Below are 20,670 nucleotides of genomic sequence, written 5' to 3' on the forward strand. Positions count from 1 at the left end.
CCAAATGGCATAAAGGAGGGACTCGCAGATTCATGAGTGTTCTGGTTCTGAGCTAATGGCTGTTATGAACGTGTAACCACAGAAAACCCCCTGGGTGGAGTTTGAAGGACTGGTCCCCTGACAGAGCCCTGCAGGTGCTTATCAGCCTGTGTGCAGGTGCTTTTAATTTTTTCTCTCTCATGCTTTCACCTTAAGAATCAATGTGCTTGCTTAGAAAGAGCTGGGTGGTAACTTAACTGTGACAACGACACTATTTACCGGCTCTGAGGAGAAAAGTAAAGCTGGGCTGCGTAGGCAGTCTGGTTGGGTTGGGGAACTCACAGTGTAGGCCGGGTGCTTTGCAACCCGGAAACCCTCTGCGCAAGAGGGAAAGCAACACAGGTCTCCACCCAAGAGCCGGAGGCCTAAGAGCGTGTGCCCTTGTTGGACCATGAGGGGTTGCCCTGAACTGTGACACCTACATGAGGAAGAAATTTGTCACAACAGAGGGCTCTTTAATGTAGCAGACAAAAGCACAACAAGCGCCAATGGCTTGAAGCTAAAGTTAGACAAATTCAGACAAGAAATAAGATAATATTTTTAATAGTGAAATTAATTATTGAAACAACCCAGCTAGAAATGTGTTGGATTCTCCATCACTTGAAATTCTTAAATCAAGAGTGGATGGCTTTCTAAAAGATCTGCCTTAGCACAGCTAGAATTTATGGGCTTGATGCAAATATTAGTGGGTGAGCTTGTCCAGCTTATGTTATACAAGAAGCCAGATTGGATGATCGTGATAGTTCCATCTGGCTTTAAAAAAATCTATGAATCAATAAAAAGTTTACTTCTCTGCTCTCTTCCTCCTATTCATGCCTTGGGTTTCTACCAACGTTAAATTAACGTGAAGAGCATTGACACCATGAGACTAGTTTAGCACATGTGTATCTCAATTAAAAACCCATGAGTCTCCTTATTTGTCCATAGTTAGGCAGATAGATGTGCGCCCAGGTAAAATGCTCTCTGGCAGTGTTGTAAGTGACAGAGAAAATGTGAGTTATTCTTGTCCTTAACTTGAGAGCTTGTATTACACCAGAGTAGAGTAGAACATGTGAAGTCATGCACCACTGGTCATATAGCAAAGGTGTCCCAGTGCTATGTAGGCTGTAATTAAGAATAGGACCTATATGCTTGAAAGAGCTGCCAAGGTTAAGGAATGACCTTGACAATTTTTGTAGACAATAATTTCTAAATTTTAACAATGGGCAAAGGGGAAAAAAAAGACATCTAATTAACAAAACCGCACAGCATGGTTCAGCACGAACTTTGGGCCAACTTGTTCCTTCTCCTGCTTTGATGATTTCACAAGAACATGAAACATCCAATTATCCAATCATTTTTACACTGCCTGAGTAATAGCTAGGGAAGGTTAAAGGTCAGCAGATTCCAGAGAGCAGAACTAAAATGCCTTCATTTTCTCTAATATCTGTCTGTTTAATTACAGGAACAATTGTTTGAACATTTTAATATATTAATTTAGCAGAAGGATAATTGCATGATTACAAATTCACTTTGGCCATATTAAAGTGAAAAGCCAAAGCTTTTGCTAAAATGAAATCTAGGATTTAAAAACCCACCAGAACGAAAGCTGTGTTGGGTTTTCCCTGCTCACTCACAAGCATATAAAGTGCCTAACTAATCCCGAAGAGACAGCAATACACGGCCAGTCTACTTTGCAAGCCCCAAGGTACTAGCCAGTGCCGCTTTGGTGACTGAATGGGGTTCTGACTGGTAGAGTTTTGGAGCAGTGACAGAGCTACGTTGCCTTCATGTTATATCCATTCATACCATGATGTACCTGAGAAAAATCTAAGCTTAACAGAGAGCTCCCCTTGGCCTACATTTCCAAAAGTGACTGGAGTGCCCAACTTGAGGCACCTGGAAAGTGTCTGATTTTCTGAAGATGGATGCTCAGCACTTTCTGAAAATCTGGGCCCTGATCTGACTATCATTGGGCACTCCGGTCTCCCGCTGGCATCAGAGCCAATCTAGTGTCATTAATACTTGTGTGGACATCCCTGGTCACAGCCAAAGCCATGTGCAGACTGGCTTGGCAAACGAATAGAGATACTACCACTATTTCTGATTTCATAAGGGATGTTTCTGTTGCTTCAAGAAACTATGATGCAGATAAATGACAAAAGAGAGTGGTTAGTGAGACAGAACAACCACAGGGTTTAGTGAATATGGGCACCATCCATGCACTTATACCAGCAAAACACAGGCAGAAACTTTCTGCCTAAAACATGGACCGAACGTTTTAAAAAATAAAGTGCTAATGTATTAATGGATGCACTTTCACACCACTGCAGATCAAGGGCTGCCTTTTCTGTGCAAGGGTGTCTGTTGCTCAGATGTGCTGCCTAGTCTCATAGAATACCAGGGTTGGAAGGGACCTCAGGAGATCATGTAGTCCAACCCCCTGCTCAAAGCAGGACCAATCCCCAGACAGATTTTTGCCCCAGATCCCTAAATGGCCCCCTCAAGGATTGAACTCTCAACCCTGGGTTTAGCAGGCCAATGCTCAAACCACTGAGCTATCCCTCTCCCCCACATGTCCTGAGGGAGCAAGAAGAGTCAATTCTTGAGGCCAAGCTTGCAGAAGAAGCGCTAGTGTGCTCTCTTTATAGCAGGAAGTTCAAGCCACAGAAGGTGAAGCACTATTGCGAATGTAAAATACCATGAGCCTCATTTTCAAAGACGCCGAGTCCACCCATCAACTCCTGTTGGTTTTACTGGGTGTTTTAGATGCTCGTTACCTCTGACAATTGGACCTTTGAGATGCTGTATGGAGAAAAGGGAAGTTTCTGTTATGCAACCTGTGTCTAACTTCCAGGGAAAGCAACGGAACAATTCCAAAATGAACACAGACAAGTAATCGATGAGGGTGTCACTACAGATCTGGGGTGTGTGAAATACTCAGTGGACCATAGTATGCCCTCAGTGGGTCTGGGCCTCTGCTGGTGGAAATCTCTGTAGCTCTGATGAGGTCAAGGGAGCTGCAAGGATTTGTCCTGGCTGTGAGAACCTGCTTAAGATAGCGAAGAAAGAGGAATGCCTTACATATTCCAGCTCCGTCCTGTGTATCCATCACCACATCTCGGAAATACCTGCATGCGCAGATTGCGAGATCATTAGAGAGGAAACATTTCTGAGAGCAAGCCCCAGAGGAAGAAAAAGAACGTATTTTGAGTCTGGATAGCCATCTCCACGGGAACGTTACAATTTCACCCTTGGAACTTTGGGTTGCGATTTTATGGAATCTCGAAGGTGTGTGAAAACACAGGGCTGAAAAATGGGCATTTGAGAAGGAGCTGTAGAGGCTGTAATTGGAGTTCAGTCTAAGGCTGGGTCTACACTACCCGCCTGAATCGGCGGGTAGAAATCGACCTCCCGGGGATCGATTTATCGCGTCCCGTTGGGACGTGACAATCGATCCCCGAATCGACGCTCTTACTCCACCAGCAGAGGTGGGAGTAAGTGCCGTCGACGGGAAGCCGCAGAGGTCGATTTTGCCGCCGTCCTCACAGCGGGGTAAGTCGGCTGTGATACGTCGAATTCAGCTACGCTATTCACGTAGCTGAATTTGCGTATCTTAAATCGACTCCCCCCTGTAGTGTATATGTAGCCTAACAAAGCTTTAACTGGGACCAAGGCACCAGAGGTCAGTTGGTTAAGTGGAGGTTGTAAGGACTGCAAAGGTAGTAAGAATGGCTTTTAGGAACCATAATATTTTAACAGGATTGAGTGGCCTGACAAGAGACAGAAGTGAGTTTAACCTACAAAAGGGTACATTAAAATTCTCTCTTAAACCCAAAGGGAGAGATTTAAATAGCCGCCTCCCATTAGCATTGGTGACAGATCTGTTTTTCCATAATTAAATAAATGTTCACCCAAAGAAGTGTCAGTTCCCTGGAAAGTGAATCTCTGGAAAGCAAACAGAAAGAGAAAAGTAATGACTTTAGTCTGAGGAGGAGCAGCATTGGATGGCCTGTAATTCCAAAGAGTAACTGTCCATCTCTCCAGTCATCTGCAGCATATAAACACTGCTCGTCCCCAAGAGAGAGTCTGTAGGCAGATTTCAGGAAAACATCTGTACTATTACCATTTATTTGTATTACCACAATGCAAGACTTAATTTGTAATGAAAGAGGGGCCGGGGCTCAAGCAAGTTTTTTACTTTCATAAACTGACACGGCAAGTCCAGAGGTGCCTGGGCTCTGAACCGCCAGGCCCCGAGGTGCCAGGGCTCTGAACCGCCAGGCCTGGAGGTGCCGGGGCTCTGAACCGCCAGGCCCCGAGGTGCCGGGGCTCTGAACTGCCAGGCCCGGAGGTGCCAGGGCTCTGAACCGCCAGGCCCCGAGGTGCCAGGGCTCTGAACCACCAGGCCCGGAGGTGCCAGGGCTCTGAACTGCCAGGCCCCGAGGTGCCGGGGCTCTGAACCACCAGGCCCGGAGGTGCCGGGCTCTGAACTGCCAGGCCCAGGGGTGCCGGGCTCTGAACTGCCAGGCCCGGAGGTGCCAGGGCTCTGAACTGCCAGGCCCAGGGGTGTCAGGCTCTGAACTGCCCGACCCGGAGGTGCCGGGGCTCTGAACTGCCAGGCCCGACGGTGCCAGGCTCTGAACTGCCTGGCCTGGCGGTGCCGGGGCTCTGAACCACCAGGCACAGAGGTGCCAGGGCTCAGTCCTGGCAAGCCCTGGCACAAATTAAACACTGCATAACGCGGGGGAGCTCTAGTCACGTACCAGGACCTCACCGTAGTAAGAGAGTTTGCCTTTGAACCTGTTCATTAGTGCAAATCGGACCCGATTTATTGTGCAGCTCTTGTCATAAGCAGGTGTGGGAGCAATGCCCAGAGGGGCTTGCTGTGTTGTGCCAGGGACCTACAAGCCTCAAGCAGCTGCAATATGAGCTGCAGACGGAGGCCCGCTAATAACTGCTTCCAGGTCACCTAGGCAACACCCTCTTGAGGCTAATGGCACTTGAACCAAGAGACCTGCCTGATAAGAGCCATTCCAGAGGCAGTCAGCCGGCCTGAGTGCACCCTCCTCAAACCGCTCAGCTGCCATTCCTGCAACAACTAGCAAGAGAGAAAATTGGTCTTTAGCAGCTATTCATAGAAATGTCACAAAGTGTAAACACCAGCGTCACCTTTGCTTCTCTCCTCACTCCTCTGGGAATGAGCAACACATTCAGTAATGCAGCCCGTGGTTTCTAAATGATATCACCTACCCTTTTAAGTAAATTAGTATCACATCCATCTGACCTGGCGCCTTTGCTGGCCTGGCGACGAAAACCCCTCTGTCTTCCGGCACTATTAGCACACATGGATTTCAACTCTTCACATCTGTCTAGAGCATCTTGGCCCCGCTCCGCCCACGCTGCATCACCAGCCCCTATGTGTGCCAAGAATCTGACCGCTACTGATGGATGGCAGAGATGTTAACCCCTTCTCCGCCACTGGCATCTGCATGTTTTTGATCTGCAGCCTGCAGCGCATCAGGCTCCGGCTGGTGGACCCTTCTACCCAGCTAATGGGTGTCGTTATGGGTCCATCCTAAGCCAGCTGAAAGGAACGTTCCCCTGCTAGCAGCAGTACGTGATCACCAGCTAATACATTCACTGGGCAAGTCAGCATTTCCCAGGACTGATGCCCACTTTCCAGAAAAGCCCCCGGTATCTGCTCCCAGGGAGCCAAATCATGGTAGCTCCTGGGAAACAGGGATTGGGGTTAAACAGAAGGGAATGCCAGACCCTTCCACACCACAGTGCAGCCTGCTGTCCTGCTCCAGCCATCACTCAGGGGCTACATGGATCAAGCTCCAGGGGGTGATCGCAGGCTTACCCTGACCATTGGATGGGAAGCTCCTTGCGGCCCTGGCTAGAGTTCTGGCCTCTCCTACAGAGCGAGCACATCACAGCACTTAGCAGACCCCTCCCTGGTCAGGGATCCATAGGGTCTGCATGGACGTTACCCAGAAAGCCTGGCCTACAAAATATTGTGGCTGCACGTCCTCCTTTTCCAGCCCCTTTCTCTCCGCTGGGTGTGCCAGGCACTAGGAGACGATGCCAAGGATCAGTCGCTATTCAAAGGCTTCTCAGCTCTGCCATGCAGCAATCTCCTATCCCGTGCTCTAGGTAGGATGGGCAGCATCCAACGCATGGAGCTTCTCGCCCTTGTTACCAGGGCCGGCTCCGGGCACCAGCCCACCAAGCTTGTGCTTGGGGCGGCACCTGGAGGGGGGCGGCGCGGTGTGGTGCTCTGGCCGCCAGGGAGAGCGGAGCCCCGGCTGGGCTCGCCGCCCTCCTCCCCGGGCTCTGGATGCTGGGGAGAGCGGAGCCCCGGCCGGGCTCTCCGCCCTTCTCCCGGGGCTCCAGCCGCCAGCGGAGCTGCGGCAGACTCACCGCCCGCCCCCCGGCACTCCGGCCGGTCGGGGAGAGCGGCCCGCGGCGGGGCTCGGCGCCCTCCCCTGCCGCACTGGGGGGAGGGGGAGGCTTTTTTGCCTTGGGCGGCAAAAAAGCCAGAGCCGGCCCTGCTTGTTACAGCTGCTCCAGGCAGCATTCTTCATGCTAATGTGACTTTCAATTATCAGTGAAGTTCCCAGATTTCTGCCTTTGTCCAGTATCTTCTAAAGTATCTCATTTCAGACAACAATTATATAATCCATCCATGACAGGACAATCAGTCACACTCTAAATTAAGCATCTCAAATAAGGATTTATTAGAATTAATCAGATAATTAGTGCATGGTTATTAAATACAGTTTATTAAAATACATTTAAGTATGTTAACTATTTAATAAGATAGATATTGGTTACAGAGCTGGTAAAAGGCATTTAGCTCATAGTTTTTCATTTTACACACACACACACACACACACACACACACACACCCCTCTTTATGTAAACACACCATACAGAATCCAGCCTGTACAAAGAAAACTCACTGCATACAGCATCTATATACATTTTGCTCAGAGCTAATGGACCGATCCTGCCCCTTTGAAATAAAAGGGAGTTTTCCCATTGGTTTCTATAAGTTCTTTAAGAGCTCAATCTGTTTAGGTCGTCATAAAGAAAATGGAGAGGTGACTTGATTACAATGTGTGAGTATCTTCCTGGGGAGGAAATGCTGGGGGACTCTTTTATCTAGTGGACAAAGGCAGAACAAGAAGTGATGGCTGGATGCTGAAGCCAGACAAATTCATTGAGGAAATAAAGCAACATTTTTCAGCAGCCGGTGTGATTAGCCATAGAAACAAACTACCCGAGGCAGTGGTGGATTCTCCATCTCATGGTGTCTTCAGATCCAGACTGGCTGCCTTTCTGCAAGATGCTTTAGTCAAACACAAGTTACTTGGCTCAATGCAGGTGAAATTCTCTGTCCTGTGATATACAGATGGTCAGGCTAAATGATCTAATTGCCCCTTTTGCCCTTAATGTAGGAAGTGCCCTCTAATGAACCCCCTCTCCCCACCTCCTTCTTGTGTGGCGTACAAAGTAGGGGTGTGTGTCTAGTGGGCGAGGGGCTAGTCAGACTGATTTCCCCTGGAGTCAGCAGGATGATACTCTCTCTTCTGTCCCTGTCATCTTTGCAGCTTGGGGCCGTCGCAGCCTAACCATCCGGCACCATTTGGTGTCTTAATGCATCGCTGTAATTCTGCGTATGGATGAGCACACTGGATTTCCTTGCTGGCGGAGAGTACCAGGGATTGAATCCCAGTGCATGAGCACAGTGTTTGGATGAATTCTCGAGGGCAATGCTAGCCTGCACCTTTCCTTTCTGGTGCTGTTACACACCAGATTTCTTCACGCTAAATCGGTGAGAGTTATCACAATTTCATTTACTTTTTGGTGTCAGTTTCTCATTCAATGCTAAAATCTCCCAGGCAAATAATTCCCCGTGCTCCACAATCTGCACCACATGAGACCAAGACCATGAAAACAGTCAGGCCTTTTTTGCTCTGCTCATGACACTTGTAGGAAGAGTCAGGGTTTGCCCTGTTACCCCTGAATATTCCCTTCCCCAGCTGTTGTGCAGGGTGCTGTGTCTGGCTGGTTCCCTTCCGCTCCAAAGGCAGCTGCATATCAGTGGTTCTGTATGTAAATAGTCTGGTGTTACAGTTTACTTGTATCATGATAATGCCGACAGGCGCCAACTGAGATCAGAACCCCTCGTGGTGGGCGCAGTACATACACACAGTAAGAGAGCTTCCCTGCCCTGGAGACCTGACAATGGAAACAGACAAGACTGACAAAGAGGGGGCGAAGGCAGGTATTGTTATGTCCAGGGTACAGATGGGAACCTGAGACACACAGATTCAGTGAGGCGTCTGAAGTCATGCTGGAGTTTGCAGCTGAGCTAGGGAAAAAAGCTAGGCCTCTGGAGGCCCAGTCCAGAGCCTTAATCATGTGGCCATCCTTCCGCTCTTTTGGCCTTCACTGCAATCTAATTCTATTTCTAGGTTCTAGTTAGTAGAATTATAGTTAGGAATCTTAGCAGTGAAAGATTCTAAAGGTCCAAAGCAGGCAGGTTCTCTCAGATCTGGATGTATTGTCGTGGGATGGTTCACCAGAAGGAAGCGTGGAAGTGTCCACCGCCTTGCTCTCTCAGTCTGTCTGAGCACAAATTTGCCAATACCCTTTTCTGTACTTACGCAGGCAGAACTCTTCTTGGGAATGGTTGTTCCCTTTGGTGTATCGTGAAACAAGCCTTTCCACAGCTATATGGCTTAGCCTTTGAGGCTCTGCTGGTTAGATCGGTAAGAGCCACTATTTTGCCAGCCAACTCCTGCTTGACCCAGGGACAATGAGGTCGTACAATGCACTAGATACAAGAGTAGAGGGAGTCCAAGGTTGCCAAGCCGTCAGATTCTTTTCAGGCAGTTTAGAACATAAAGTGCTAATTAATTTAGCATCTTCTGTTCCCCTGAGCACAGATGCTGTAAAATGCACCACTCATTTAACAGGAGATAAACTGTTTCCATTCGTGGACATTTTTTAAAAGGCTAAAAACAAGATTGTTTCATTAACGAACTGTGATAAAAATCCAATCAAAATACTACATCGAATTAGTGCAGGGTTCCAAAGCTTTTCTTCTCTCCAGGATAAATGTCTATCACATTTCTTCCCCTCACCCCAATTATACAGAGCCCAAGGAGATGGATGATAGGAATCGGGTCTTCTTCCATTCCGTCTCCAAAGAGCTGCTGACATCTCCCTCCTTTCCTCAGTTAATCACACGGGGGAGTTTCAGTCAGACTTCCCTGACACAAGCCCCTCCAGGGTGAATGGGCCTGCAGGGGTGGAATGGAGATCAGTGCTTGGTCCTGCTGGTCTTGGGCTGCACCACACGTTCCAGGGCCCTGAATAGACATGGGCTCACATAAGCCACCCTTTAAACACAGGTGACCTAGAGTGACTACTGCTGGCTCACGTTGGCAGGCAGCTACTGGCAGCTCCAACCAGACAAGGTAATTTTAGAGTGTGTGTATTTGGAGTTGAAGGAACTAGGGACTGGGTCAGATGAGGTTCTGCAGGGAAACCCCAGGAGCATTCAGGTTTGGGAAGAAAGCTTAGGCTGGAATTTCTATTTCATTGTTCTTATTTAAGTTACCAATGAAGCCAAACTCCGGGAAGAGGTTGAGACTGGAGGTTATACAGGGTGTGCAAACTCTGCTCAGCGCACGGTGCAAATGTCCTCTGCTTACAAGCTTGCTTTGTAGAAACAGAGGCAATAACATTAGCGCCCTAGGAAATCATCAGAAGCGTTTTGGCTAAATCAGCACCTCTGGCTGCTTGAACCGAGAGGGGTATGGTCTGGCTGGTTGAGCAGTCAGCGTGGTGTCAGCCTGCACGTTACTGCAGTGCATGTGACCCTGGGGCAGATGAGCGTCCTGAAGCCACACATGTCTGCACGTACCCTTCGGCAGCGCTGAGAGCCTGCCTGCGTGGGCTCAGCGAGAGTGCAGGAGGTCCTTTGCTACGCTGACCAGTTATTTTCCTACCCTGTATTTCTGTAGTTTGGAATTACACATCTGGCTGCATTTCAGCCTTTCCCTCTTCACCGCCTTTCTCCCAACACACCTCCCATTGCTTTGAGTACCCCTGCCAGCTACTCCAGATCCTATTAATACTGAGCACTAATATAGTACTTTACATCTTCAAAGCACCACACAGACCGTAACTAATTAATCAGATGTTAATGATTCCTCGAAGGTGCAGCAGATCAGACAGCTATCAATCCTTCCTTCTGCCTTTGCACCCCACCACCCCTACAATTACATTCCTGCAGGTTTCCCTCCTACTTTGCTGTATTTTCCCTGTGGCCTCCGCTTTCAGGGAAGGCAGCTCAGCGAGCTTCCATCAGTTCTGGGCTCTCATTACGGATGCCGGGTAAGCCGGGATTTGGCTGTGTTTTCTGCGAGAAACGCCAGCATGTGAACAGGACGAGTGCACACAGACATCCATTTTACTCTCTCTAAAAGCTGAATTTACCTTCAGAAAAGTACCACCCAATATAGGGCTCGGTGGAACTTTGCACAAAGCTCATGGAGCTGAGAAGACGGGTTTAGTAGGTAGGGAACTGGACTAGGGCTCAGGAAACCTGAGATCAGTTCTGGCCTCTGCAACTGACCTTCTGTGTGACCTTGGGCAAATCACTTACTCTACCCTGTGCCTTGGTTCACATCTGTAGAATGGAATTAATCCTTCCCTACCTGCTGGGAGGATAAAATCCTTTAATGACTACGAGACACTTAGATACAATGGTGATGAGGGACATAAAAATACCGAGAGAGAGAGAGAGAGAGAGAATTTCATCCACTGAAAACATCACAACTGTCCAAACTAGTTTCACTTATGCTGAAGTGACCAACTGAAGCAGAGAAGCCTGCTGGTGACTCGCTCTCGCTTCCGGGGTGATGAGACCTCTACACGCTGCAGCATAAATGATTTGCTAAATCTGAAAACGGAGCTGAACGTTGAAGAATACGTTCACGAAACTCTGCAGAGCCGGCTGTCACCTGCTGGCTTCTGCCCCAACTTCTGCAACTGACCGACGGGGCCCTGAAATCTCCTAGGCAACAAGGCACCACAGTGCAAGTTGCAGTTTCCTCCAAAGTCTGCCACCACCACGAGAAGGGGGGCAGCACAAGAGCAACCCTAATTTGTTCCCTTGCCTTCTTAGCAGGTGAACATGCCAAGCCTAGAGGGGCTGATGGGACTGGGGTACCAAAACCTCAGGAGAGGTGAGGTCCCTCCAGGCAGGTGCACTGTGTGGTTAATCAGCCTTGGGAACTTTGCACTGACATTACCCCAATGAAAAACACCGGGGAAAGCAAATCCCGGGTTTTTATTATTACATGCAAAAATATTCCAAGACAATGCAAATTAAGCAATTTAAGCCTCACCGGCATTCCTCTGAGCACTATCATTAAAAGTTCCCAATCTGGAATTGCAATTTCTAATCACAAACCTAACCCAAGCCAGGGCTAGTGAAGGAGTCTGGTGACTGCAGATCAATCAGCAAGGTGCCCACTCGATGGACATCCATTATTTACAGTATTTTACAAATCAGAATATAAAATGTTGAATGCAAAGGATCCAATCTGCTGGAGTACAAGCTACAAGTTATTTTCCATGTACTGACCTCCCACTGTTTAACGTCTTTAGTAGGAGCAAATATTCAAGTCATTTTGATATTCCATTGAAAGAGACAGTCCAGAGAGGTCTGCGAGCTAATTAGTCCCAGCTCCCAGCTCAACTCACTCTGTAACCGTGAGGAAGGCTCTGTAACCCAGCTTCCCCGTCTCTACATTGGCAGGGAGAAGGGAGGGGTTGTATGGATAAAAGGAGGGGGGGGGAGTAGATTAATTAGTTAACAATTGTAAGGTGCTCTAAAGAAGAAAAGTGCAATACCCAATTATAGTAATTAATAATAGTAGCAGCTCTATGCACAACACTTTGTAAATGCTGTGTGACACAACTTGACAAGATTTATCACAAGGAGCTTTATATCCTATTAGCAATTAAATATGGTGCAGCCACTGTATAAAATACCCTTTGTGTGTCCATCAACTCATGTTGGTAAATCCACGTCCTTTTACCAAATTCTTGAACAAAAGCCTCAAAGGCAGCTTAGCACTATGACACCTGGCCATGACTCCTAAGTGTTAAAGAGTGTTTTCTATTTCAAGGATACTGTTTTGTTTGGGCCACTTTACGGCCTTGATGCTGCATTTAAAGGTCTTCAGCCTCATTTGATGATGCAGCTCCAATGATATGTCACGGGATGTCATGGTTACGGATGTGGGAAACAATTTGAATAACCCCTCCCCCTCTTCCCGGCATGACCCCAAAGCAAATGGAATCCTGTTGGAGGTGCAAAACACTTTAATGACTGTGTATCCCTTTATTTGCACGTGACTCTTTGCTTCTGTGTCCAGCCAGGACTGACCAGGGAAGTGGTGAAACACGACAGAAGAGCCTGTTCCTGGGAAAGTCCCAGCCCACTGTCCAGACAAGAGTCGGCTGGATCTCTGAACCGTTGGGCACTCAACCCATCCAGAGCCAACCAAAGCTCTGAAACTTGTAACTCCACCAGTGCTCCTCTCCTGGTGCTCCTGGCAGGGAGGGCGTCTCCTAAGAGACTTGTGTGCATGCGAATGTGACGACAGCAGGTGTTTGACGTGACACACAGCAACCAGGGCCACTTATCGGCGACTATTGTGTCAAACTGTGGAGCTGCTGTGCATCAGAGCGGCCTGGCGCCCTATGAGCAGAAGTCTGCCGAGAGGATGAGCCCTTTGAACTGGCAGGGGAGGCTCTCGTGTTCATTGCTTTGCTATTCCTAAAGCATTCACCCACCCTGCCCCCATGGTATTCTCCTCTCTGGAGTCAGGGCCCTCCCCAGGGGCCACCTCCGAAACCTGACACAGGCACTGGGCACTTTGTATTCCCTCGCTACCCAACCTTCCACCATCCTCAGGAAGCAGAGTAGGGAACTGAAGCCACATAGGGCAACGTGCCCATAGACACCTCCCAGCCCTTTCCCCCACCTACCAGGGTTCACTGCACTGTATGTGCCCGATGCTGATAATGGCAAGTGGGCCGGGGGCAGCTAGCTATCAAGCTGAGCAAGCATCATTTTGAAACTCACCTGTCTCCAGCTGCACAGTGATCCCAAGGCAGGCGGCCATGGGCCTTTGCAAGCTGACAAATTGCTAAATAAGAGCTCTGCAAGACAATCAGCAAAATCTCACTGCTATATTCACAGCCTGTTAACAATGGGAATCTATGCTAACCCCTGCCAATGCTCTACAGAGGGAGAGTTCGAATAAGGTGGGAAAGAATCTACCACCAATGGTACAACCTGCATAAGGAGGCACTTGCGTATGTGTGAGGAAGGCCACCGAAGAGCCATTTCTCAATTGTATCAGAGAATAACAAAAAGTTAGGGTAATTAATAAGCAATGAAAGTGTACACAAGTGTGTTAAAGGGAATTTAATTATTGGGAATATAATCTGATTGGGATTAACACAGTTAGGCTCTCTGACTGCATCTGTAAAACCAACCACTAGCTCCAGGTCACTGATCTGATAGAAATCCAGCTAACTGAGATTCGTTCCATATTGACACCTGCCGTGCGCGGGGAGGGGCCAGGGCTAGTTAATGACTGAGAACAATCAGAATCCGTGCTGGGCCCACACTGCAGCACTGGCAAGAGAGGAACATTCTGGTCCGGGAAGGTCCGAAGGGTGCCAGACAGCTCGAGAACCCTCTTGCCCCTCCCCCTGCTGCCCCATGACAGAGACCAGCAATGATGCGCAGCAAAGCTGAAGGTTACAGGGGCCACCAGCTACTCAGGAAAATCGCTGCTGGGGCCTGGCACAGAAGCCTTCTTGAGAGCAGCAGCCATTCGCTGGTGTGGACTGCCAGCAGCTTGTGAAAACCTGTCCCCCTATTTAGCAAAGCATTGAACAGGGAACCTTGGTCTCTGCCACACCGGGTCAGACCATCATGTGTCTAGTTCTGCATCGAGGCAGCTGGAGATACCCTGTGATGCACTTCAGCAATGATGCGCTGCACACACGGGGGATACGGGAGGTGTGCACCAGAGCTGGCTTCCCCACTGTCGCCGGGTAGTTCTGAGGCAGCTGAGGTATCCCAGAGAAGGCCCAGCAGTGCATTCAGAACCCAGCTAAGGAAGGAAGTCCACTCAGCTGCCTGGACACCCGAGGTCTGATCCAGTTCTGATTACAGACAAGGAGAGTCTCTTAACTGACTTGACTGGGAGCTGGATTGGGCCCAAAGAGGCCAGAAACATGTAGTCAGCTTCCCAGGATGTAAATGAGAGTGATGGTAGCGCTGTTCCTTCATGGGAGTCAGATTGTGCCTTCGTCTCACCCAATGGCTACCTAGTTCATGAGGCTCAAATCTGCCCCAGACCATCTAGGCTCGTGTGCACGGGATGTTCACTTACGCACAGGGGTCCCCCACATCCCTTGAATCCTTTTTTCCTCAGATCAATCAAAAATGGCATTTAACAAAATGTCATTTGATCCTCATGCATATTTGCCCAGGCAGCAAATACAACTGTGAACCTGAAGTGACAACTTGTCAATGGAGCGATGACCTGGTAAAAAAAAAAAAGGTCTCAGATTTTGGTTCATGAATTTTTACAGGGTTATGTAAATACATATGTAAAATGCCAGCTAGTTTTATATGTTGATTCACATGCACAAATGCAAGTCAGTATTTTTATGCATCTGTGGGTCCCTGGCAGGTAATATTCAAAGCAACATAGAAATGGACAGAAAAACACAGCAAGAGCAAAGGATTTTACAATCCAATATCAAATTTGCTTTGGGTGACTATTGGAGCAATCAAACTAAACTTGTGCTTTTCATTAATATTATCAACAAGCAAAGACCAGAATATCTGAAGATGTCTCTGAGCCACTTAAGGGACACATGGGTATATGGACCGAGAGAAGTCCTTGGACATAGTCTTACACTCATAGGGGGCAGCCAATAGAGAACTGTCTATAGGATTTTCTAACGGCTCCTAGACAGCTCTCAGGAGCGACTTACCATACACTGTCCTTGCTATTAGCACAAGGTTCCAGTCCTGCCAAGCACTCCAGCTTCACCCCGGACTGGTCTGATTTATGGAGATGTCACAAAGCCCCCAGCTACAGTGGGCCCACGTGGTGCACAGAGAAAGGAGGTGGACAGACTCCCCTGAAGCAATCCCTGGTGTGTGAGCCCAGCTCCTGATACCCAGGTTTGAGACTGCAGCCCCACAGCTGTTTGCCTGTGATTCCCCTTGTTCAGAGATTTATCACTTGTGTAAGTGTGTGAGAATTGAGACAATTTTTAAGATGTGTATTATCCACCCGCCAGACTGTGACGGCTTTTTGTGAGCTGTAACGCTCAATCATATACCAGCAGTATTTAGGATCTATTTTAAAATTCACATTTTCTACCACATAGAACTTAACAGCTCCTTGGGAGCCGATTTCCTGATGATCAGACAGATATGTTTTCAGAGTTATTTTTTGAAGACACACATTTATTTAGAGACCATTTTTAAAATGTGTATTATGTAGCAGGTACCTGGAAATGCTCCCTCAAGCTTTGCCAATCCAATTTAGGGGTAGCACTATTTTTTTTAAAGGCATTATTAAAATCTGACACCATGACTCTGATGCAGACCTGGTCTTTCCTTGTGTTGCTGACACAGTATTCAGGTTTCAGAGTAGCAGCCGTGTTAGTCTGTATCCGCAAAAAGAACAGGAGTCCTTGTGGCACCTTAGAGACTAACACATTTATTAGAGCATAAGCTTTCGTGGGCTACAGCCCACTTCTTCGGATGCATATACAGTATTCAGGGTTTCTGCCCTTGCAGCACCAGGGTTCCTGTCTGTGCTGCTGGAGCACATCCAGATCAAAGCCGCACACGAGACAAGGTGACCATCTCCAGGAGGGAAATGGATTGAGAGATTTATTTATGGTAAAGCTAAATAGCTGGTGCCATTCCTTCTATTTTTAGGAATTTGTAGCATTTACAAGCTTTCTGAACAATGGCCTTAACTCTGCAATGGCCTTTGTCGTTTGGATGAAATAAGAACTAGACAGGAATGCCTGAGAGTGAACGCCCCTAAAGTCTAAGGAAATTTTGCTTCAGATCCAGATCTGGATCCAAACTTTGGTGCTCAGGGAAATGTCTAATAAGAACCAACCTAAACCTTCACCTAAACTTCAGACTGACCCTGGACTGTTTTCAGGTGGTAATAAACACCTGATGAATTTTGTATTATTAATTTTTCTGCATCCTGCCTGTCCCAGGCCCAGACACGGGTATGATAAAATAGGATGAGAATGTCCGGGTACAAGTTTGACCCAAACCAGGAAGTAGTGAGAACCCCTCCAAGAAGCCACATCTCGACATAGTTCTAAATGGATTTCCAGGAAAAAGAAAACTGTCCGGGCATTGCAGCGTTTGGATGAGGTTTATGCAAATGTACCTTTGGAGCTGTCTGAGATTTGCTCAACACCACACATTGCAGAATGCAAAGAGCTAGATGTTCAATTTAATATAAAGTGACTGAACATGAGCAGCAGTTGATCTTCTCAACCACTCATTGCGTACTTTACTTTTACTCTTCAAACTATCCAGAGGCAGAATCCTACACCAACCTTGTATGGCACTTTAGAACAACAAATGTAACACTTTATAACACTTTATAACACTTTAGTCCCAACAAATAAGGACTGGGAATGGCTGAGCCATTACAAACATTGAATCTATCTCCCCTTGTAAGTATTCTCACACTTCTTATCAAACTGTCTGTACTGGGCTATCTTGATTATCACTTCAAAAGTTTTTTTTCTCTTACTTAATTGGCCTCTCAGAGTTGGTAAGACAACTCCCACCTGTTTATGCTCTCTGTATGTGTGTATATATATCTCCTTAATATATGTTCCATTCTATATGCATCCAAAGAAGTGGGCTGTAGTCCACGAAAGCTTATGCTCTAATAAATTTGTTAGTCTCTAAGGTGCCACAAGTACTCCTGTTCTTTTTGCGGATACAGACTAACACGGCTGCTACTCTGAAACTTTATGGACTGACTGCCGGCGCTCTAAACAAAATGGGCCACTTTCCACCCTCAGATGTACAGGTGAGAGATTCCCACTGCATCAGCAGGAGCGGGTGGGTGTCTCTGGGGGCAGAATTTGGTCCAGTATCCGAATCAGCCTTGGAAGTACAACGGGAATGCAAGGACACAGTCAATATGGGTGAAACTGCATGTCCCAAGCCTGGACTCCTGGGTCCCTCAGCTTTTGACAGCAGCCCTAATGCTGGAGTCAGTCTTCCCGTGTTAAATGTATTCTTTTAAACACATCCTCTTTTATGTATGAATATAGTGATTAAAATTTGCAGAAGAACCTGGAAATAATGATCCCCGTTTATTTGGCTAATCACCACTGTCTAGTCCCAGCTGGCAGGAGGAGATATTTGAAGCTGTGTTGAGGGTTTTTTCCCACTTGCACACTAGAGTTTATTAAATTCTCATTCCAACCTTGGCGTATTAGGTTCCTAATCCCATTATAGCCAATTAGCCTGTCCTCCATCTATTAGCGGAGTGGGTGGCCCTCACAGTTCACTTAATGTCACCATCTCACAGAGGAGCAGGGAGGAGTTCCGTGGCCCCCCGATGTGTATGTACTTTGCTCCTTTTCAAACCTCGCCAATGGGGGTCCCCTGCCACCCGAGAGCCTGTTGGATCCTTCAGTAGATAAGTGAAAATGTCTGGGGCTGCCATGCCCTGAGTGGCTCAAGGGCTGCTGCGGCTTCTGGATTGCCGGGGCCCAAGACAAGCCAGGCTGCTGAAGCCACTAGTCTCAGTCTGGATGGAAAGTAAATACAGACATTGAGCTTAAAACCAACCCAAGGGAGAGACCAGTGGCTTTGGGAGACAGATATTGTGGGGAGGCAGATATAGAACTGCAGATGGGGCACAGGCCCTTGACGGAGGACATGGAGGAGAAGTGTTGTCCAGTGATTAGTGCATTAGCCTGGGACCTGCCAGCCCAAGGTTCAATTCCCTGCTCTGCCCAGACTTCCTATATAACCCTGGGCAAGACACTTACCCTGTCTAGGCCTCACTTCCCTCTGGTCCAGGGCTGGTGAGGGGATAAATACATTAAAGGTCTGAGATTCACAGGTACCACGGCGAGGGGGGTCAGGTGAGTGTTCCCAGCACCAGGGCCCGTTAGAACTAGCTGCCTGGCTACTCATGGAGGGCTGCAGATGCAGCCGGGCTGCAATTGGCCTGAACTCTTTCCACCTCGCCGTTGGCTTTGCAAACATCCTACCCTTATTGATCCAGCTTCTGCATCAGGGCAGCACGCCTGCTCGGCTCTGCGCCCTCCTGGGAATCCTAGGGACAGGCGGGACCAGGACGCTGCCGATGCTCTCTTGTGGCATAATCCCTGAATGACGAGGGTGGGGTGAAATGGCTCCCATCACAATGTATTAACAAGGAAAGAGCGTCCGTCAGAGCAGTGAGCCAGTGTGTGCAGGGGCACTGGTGCAATCTAAATAACAAATAATACTAGCAATAATTTGTAGCAAAGAACACACTGTGGAAAGGGTTCGAGAGAGACAGCAAGGGGAGGGTTTGATGCAGAAATGAGAGAAAAATACAGAGAACTAGCTTTCAAATGAAAGTAGAAAATCACTTTTTTGGACAAAAATCTCCTTTGTTTATAGAGAAAGACAGATTTATGGGTTAATATACATCTACAATTAGCCTCTGAAGAAATATACTCAGGTAGACAGGAATTATTCATTCAAATTAACTATAAATTAAGATCAACCTAATTTATGTCTATTAAAATGGAAAAGCATATTATCTCCCATTCAAAGGAATTTGTATTTGATGCAAATAGAACAAATTCAGAAACTTTAGAAATGTTCTCTGATTGTTCATTTGCATCGTTAACCAATGTAGAATGGGACTGTGATTTAAAAACGGGAGAACAGAAGGAACGATAATTAGTTATGTAAATAATGTGGCATTCTTGTTTATAATTAGTTCAAGAATAAAATAAAATTCACGCATGTCACAGGACTAATTTTCGTATGCAAATTAACAATCAAAATTATAAACGGTAATAATGCAGTTTGGGAGAATGTGGCATTTTTAATTTATTAGCAGAAGCATGAGTTAAAGCTGATTCCAGTTGACATCGGGAGATTTCAAAGGTACCTCCAGGACGAGAAAAACATGCAAAAGCAGAGAAAAGCAAAGCAAAGCGAAAAGAGAGGCTGCCACCTGTGTGAATTTCTTGCTGGAGTAAACAGGGCACCAAACACGTCTTAGCTCCCCAGAGGGAGAATTAAACCAGGCAGAGCTGAACCTGCCGGGGGAGCGGGTGTGTGGGGGGGGTTGCCTTCAATAGTACTGGGGAGGAGTGTCACTTACCCCACAACGGTAGCCTGCTGGCATTTCAATCCAGATAGTTCAGCACCGATGCACTCCGAATACCAATGACTAGAGGGAAGGGGTGGGGGCGGGGAATTCACAGGACTAAATGAGAAGAAATGCTTTTGAATTTGCCCTGTCACACACCCACTCTCAGAGCCGCTTTGAGCTGACCTCTCGCTGGGGTCCCTTACTGCAGTGGGTGTTTCCCATTTCTCACATCTGTGATTTACAGGTCTCTAGCAAGGTATAATCAGTGGATTCAGTGCAGCAGGATGGCAGGGCTTGGCAAAATTCACAGCAGCCCTAGCGTTCCTCTGGTATTTTCAAAGCAAACCCCCTCAGGTTCCTTGAAGGATATTTCTTAACTAGAAATGTGCCTGCATGAAAATCCCTGTGAAGCGCTGCCGGTGTGCTATAGCAAAACGCGCGGGGCTGGCGGCTTTCACAGACACTCACTTGACTTCCAGATGCCTTCTTCCATGACCCAGGCCTGGAGCGCCGGGCGGCCCGTAGAGCTAGTGAGGAAATGCTAGGCCTTCCCCATGAAAAACGCCCAATGAAATGAAACGTTTTCATTTGGTTCAAATTTTATTGCAGAATTTTTTTATGTCAAAAAAACAAAAACAAAAAATGGAGCGTAAGACTCCATTTACACACGCACCTAGCCCATCCCAGTGCCCTGCTCCAAATCAAACTGCTCCACCTTCATGCCTTAGCATTAATTGCCACTAACTCTAGTCCCCAATAATTCAGCAGCAGGGAGCTAGCAGGCCCAGCCTTGCTCTGTGAGTGCTTTAGAGCGTGTGCAATATGCATCTAGCAAAAGCTCCTCAGAACACAGAGGAAATGACTACAGCAGAGCTCTTCAAATGAAATATTCCAGGATGCTCTGCTTGTACCGGAGCCCAGGGTCCCTGCAGCAGGACTGTTCAGGAGAGGGTTTTGCTTTGGACTCCTGACCTCAGCCCGGGCTTCTGTGGATGGGGCAGAAATAGTCCCGTATCCTCCCTTTGCACCTTAAGTTACCCCTGACAGCTGTATCACAGCTGAGAACCCTGGATGAGAATTCAAATATGATGCCAGCAAACAGACGTACAAACGGAAGCTGCAACTCGGCCAAAGGCCCAGGAAC

At 47.6% G+C, this 20,670-nt stretch overlaps 1 long non-coding RNA gene across 1 annotated transcript; it reads right to left on the bottom strand.

Annotated features, from left to right (window-relative positions):
• Positions 1-12,416: 12,416 nt before the first annotated feature.
• Positions 12,417-19,609, bottom strand: LOC135975801 (uncharacterized). The gene is made up of 2 exons (XR_010592846.1): positions 19,536-19,609; positions 12,417-14,675 (listed from the first exon to the last, which is right to left on the bottom strand). It is a non-coding gene; the product is annotated as an uncharacterized LOC135975801 (long non-coding RNA).
• Positions 19,610-20,670: the final 1,061 nt, after the last annotated feature.

The sequence above is a fragment of the Chrysemys picta genome, chromosome 15, assembly GCF_011386835.1.
Source record: "Chrysemys picta bellii isolate R12L10 chromosome 15, ASM1138683v2, whole genome shotgun sequence".
Taxonomy (NCBI): domain Eukaryota; kingdom Metazoa; phylum Chordata; order Testudines; family Emydidae; genus Chrysemys; species Chrysemys picta.